The following is a 4,931-nucleotide window of genomic DNA, read 5'->3' on the forward strand; positions in this document are numbered from 1 at the left end:
CAAACAATTTTAAAGATGGAATAGTATATTTGCATAAAAGAGTATATTGGAAGTACTAGTACATAGAAATTGTTCAAAATTTGTTTCACACTATTTTGGCAAGCTAAGTAAGTTACATAAGTTTACACACATTCATCGAGTATAGTGTGAAAAGCCAAAGTAAACCGAGAAAGTTCTGTCATAAGATTATTTCTATCCTTAGAAGACCAGACGTAGTATTAAAATAAGGAAAGAAACAATTTTTGTAAATTTTTATATCCATAAAATTCTGTGGCGCTTTATTATCTATTTATGGGGTTTTTTTTCTTTCATAATACGTGCTTTCTTTGGCGTGCATTAGTTAAAAACTAAATAATATTAGCAAATTGGCTGCGATCCGCTTTGCACAGGTCATCATAAATATAGAGCTACTTCGCTAGGTTAGTTTTGATTCTCAATGATTCATCAAAGATTCTAGAGTATTGTCACAGATGTGGTATAGAAGTAGATCTTTCATCCAATGTATTTTTCCGGCCTATTTTTATGAGGTCTCGAAACCCCATTACCATTTTCGTGTCACTCGCAACGTTATCAACAGATTCAGAAATTAACACAAGAGGAAGTGAGACAGAAAATAAAATTACATAAATTTTATTATTATTTAACGGAATTAAAGCTGTAGGGTCTATCATTGGGCATTAATCGATTAATTTCATTGGAGAAATCAATCGATTAAGAGTATTTAAAAATTTCAAGATTATTAAAATTCCTAAGGATGTATTTCATTGATACGTACACCGCAAATTCTCTATTTTTTATTTTAAATTGTAATACATCATTTATTAAAAAAATAACTCGGCAGAAACGTATTTGCGACTCGAAATCAGTTTAATCAGACTGTGCATCGGGCCCCCGGAAACTTCTCATTCCTCGCTTTCGCACACTATGCCCAATTGCGTGTACGTGAGCTCGTTGAGTTTCGGAAGAGCCGAGAAGAACAGGCTGTTACTCGCTTTCCTTCTCGCTCTTGCATCGCTGACGTCGCTTACGTTTCTCGAAAGCAAGCCTGCTGGCATCGCCACCCGTTCGAATCGTCAGTAAACGACAAAAGCCATCGTGACTGACAGACCTTACATTTCTCGTAATCGAACCTGGGCGCTTTTTGAAGATTCATTGACTTTCCATACGAAGCGACCATGCGTTATATACATATACATGTTATACATGCTAGGAACTATAAGTTGTATAACTTACGTCGTATATCTGCTTTCTAATAACATGGGAAAATTTTAAAATATAAAAAAATGTAAGAATACTGTAGAATTTTTGCAATGGAGAATTATTGAAGGAAAATGAATTGATTATATACATATGTATATATCGGACACATCCCTCGCAAACACGCCGCAAACATTAATGAGAACAAAACTGCAAATCTGTCCTTTTTTAAAACCCCGCAACTGATCTTTGACTCGGAACTCGTCCTCTTCATTTAGCAATTATAATAAACGTAGACTCATTAAAATTCGTAAAAATAACAAAGTTATAGCCATTTAGAGGGAAGAGTACCCAACGGTTAATAATCGTACCAGAAATTTTAAATGAGTTTTTCTCGAAACCATATTTTCGAAATTGGCTGACATGATATCACAAATTCATATTGATTAATTGATTTGAAATTTATAGAGACATGCCTGTATGTTAGAAATTTTTCCTTTGACGGTTCTGGGGTAAGTCCAGTGCCGTTCCTCACAGTGCTCTTACCGGAAGGTCCCACGCCTTCCCCACTCCGTGGCCAGATCCTTCAGGACAAAGTCTTCATTTTTTCCAGCAATACGACGTCAGGTCGTCTGCCTCTTTTAACTACTCTCTCTCTATTCATAAACAATCAATGCCTCGACACGCGCTACCTGGAGACCCAACGCGGTCGTCCGCTATCGCGTCACCCGTTGCCAGGCCTGTTTAGTCTCATTCGCTCTTTAGGCCGCATGCACCCCAAAACTCTGTCATAAATGTATCGTAGACTGAGCGTCCTTCAGTGGTCCTTACATTCGACTCTCTTGGAAAATACATTGTCGCTAGCGTTTCTGGAAAACAAAAGCCGATCCCCTATTTCGGGGGAATGTCCACGCGTCGCGTCCAACCATTGTTGCCGTGGCGAAATCGACTTTTGTGCCTTCGCCTTCGAAAAAGATTAAGCAAAAGAGTTTTCTTCACTGAAAGAACAAAAATTTTACAGTCCTTTGTTTTCAGTAGGGGCGGTCTCAACTTCCATTCATTTTCATATGATTGATTTTAATGAGTCAGCGTTTTTTTAAATTGCTAAACAAAGAGGACAAATAGGACAGTATTCTCAAATATTTTCAGATTTAAAAATTTAAAATTACAGTGAAATTTATTCGGTTGTTTAGACCCAATAGTATTAATAGTATAAATATATGAACGAACGTCCATAAGCATAGTAAAAAAATGTCTTTTTTTTAATAGTTAAAATATGATCAAGGGGTCCTAAAACGTGTATTTCCGTAAAAAAAATTTTTGAAATTTTTGTTTCATTATGGTATTTTGCTTATACATTGTATACGCCTACATAGATCGAATTTCGGCTGTGTTAAGAGCAAGAAGGATAGACTGACATTCGCCGCCTTTCTCGAATCCTCGAAGAGATACGAAATGCCAGAACTCATATACAAGGTGGTTGGCATTAGTGTGTGTAAGTGGCGGGGCAGCTCCCTTTGGGCACAGGTCTGCCATCTGATAATACCGCACTGTCTTTTTCAATCCCCCCCATAGTCAACTCACATGTATTTACGCACACACTACAGCTGGCTGCCCATCAATTCTAATTCAGTGCCTAGTTTCTCAACTGACTGCCATCCGTGAGAAGAGGCCGCTAAAATCACCTCCGAATTTTCAGGTCGGTATGGCAGTCAGATTCGGCCGCGAAAGTCCATAAGGTGAAAGGTCTATTCATATATCTCGTCTGTGGTGAAAGGTCTACTCGTATACCTCGTCTGTGGTGTAACGTCCGCGTAGCATGCCCTCCTTCTCGATTCCCCGAAGCTGCCCGAAGTAATTTCGGACCGCTTCGTGGGAGCCGAGAGAGAAAGGCTCACATTTGCCTTCTCGCTCTTGGACAACTGAAATTCGATCTCACGTCGACGGCATACGATTCCAAGTCTCGACTGGCCAGGTATTTTTTACTTTCCGACCTATGTAGGCGTACATAAGCAAAGTACTATAATGAAAAAAAATTTTGTGACATTTTTCTTACGGAAATACACGTTTTAAGACCTCTGATCATATTTGAATTATTGAAAAAAAATAAATTCTTTTTTATTATTCCTATACATATATGAGCGTACATATGTATATCATTTCAGATATCACTTCTGATAGATCTGGCAACGTATAACCATTACTGTTAGCTACTGCTAGCCTCTCGCTGCCCTTTGTTGACAACTTTTGATACGATGTATATATATTAAAGCCTTGTATAATGTAAATCTATGGCAATAAATGTTATAATTTCAAAGAGTTCTATGTGTTCTCGTCATTTTTAACTTTCTTTACCTCTCCAAAGCATTCCCATAGTTATAAGATACGTGCCACCTCTTCCCATATCATGTCCTCCTAATAACAAAGTCTAAAATGAACCTAAAACCGCCACCGCCATACCTACCGTCGATAAACGATACTTATTCATTTATTCAGTAACCGTCAGCTCTCGTACTTGCTGCCAAAATCGAAAATCAACTTTTAAATTTATTTTTCTGTAACCGTCACTCTCGTGCCTGCTGGTAAAATCGAGAATTCATTTTTGTCGTCAAAAAATTTTTGCTCGAAAATTTCGCCGATTTCCCAATTCTGATTTCGCCTTGACCTTGACGAAAAATTTCTAAGTTCCTCGAAAAGATTTATGATATACCATAATAAAGATATATTATACCAGGAATAACGAACTTCTCTTCCGTCGAGAGCCACAAAAGTCCCCACTACCGGCCAACCGATTCTCTGACCATCAGACAGCCCGTTAGAACGTCAGATTCCACACTAGTTGGGTCAAGGGTGACCCGGGTAACGAACTTTTTCTCCACAGAGAGCCGCAAGATTCCTACACCAGCCAATTTATTCTTCTCCCACTATCAAGTTCTTCACTGATTAGGTCACTAATTTCTATATCAGTGTTACCAGATCACGCACCGGGGTCAACAATAATTTCCCGTTCCACTTTCATACACTATACCCGATCGCGTGTACTGTGAGCTCGTAGAGTTTCAGAGAGTTGAGAAAGAGGACAAGTATCCACCTGTCTTTCTCGGCATTCGAAACACTACGAGCTCACGTACACGCGATCGAGCGCAGTGTGCAACAGTGAAGCGGGAAATTCGAAATTCGAAATTCGATATCGTAACACTGCTCTATATCGTCTTTACACTAAGGTACTAAGCATAGAAGTACTTTTGCTCTTAAGTGGAATTAAAAAAGTGGTGGAAAGAACCACCTTGACTCACGAGCGCCTTGTCTACCACCCCAGATTCCTAATATAGTGAACACGTTGATGCTATTACCATATCTTTTCCTATTTTATTATTTGTTTGTTTATTTTTTAGTTTATTCTCAGTAATAACTCTGGGCAGGACTGTTATATGTATAATTCCACAGCATTTCCACGTAAACTGGGACAATTTTTTATTTGTTTTACGTAAAAATACTGTTGAAAAATTAATTGTATAAAAGGTAGTATAAGAAAATCAATTTCATTGGTAACACATTCATGTTTTTTTTTAATAATCAATCGTAAAATTGTTATTACCATAGACAATATTTCATCAATTTTTCCTTAAAAAGGTATAAAAGATCAATTTTTCTTTACTGTACAATTTTTTGATTCCAGACAAATTTTCCGATATGAATTTTTTTAATTTAGATAACATTACAAATCGTACAAG

Source organism: Colletes gigas, unplaced genomic scaffold (genome assembly GCF_013123115.1).
Source record: "Colletes gigas isolate AHSC1104 unplaced genomic scaffold, ASM1312311v1 Colletes_gigas_Sc00038, whole genome shotgun sequence".
Classification (NCBI taxonomy): Eukaryota; Metazoa; Arthropoda; class Insecta; order Hymenoptera; family Colletidae; genus Colletes; species Colletes gigas.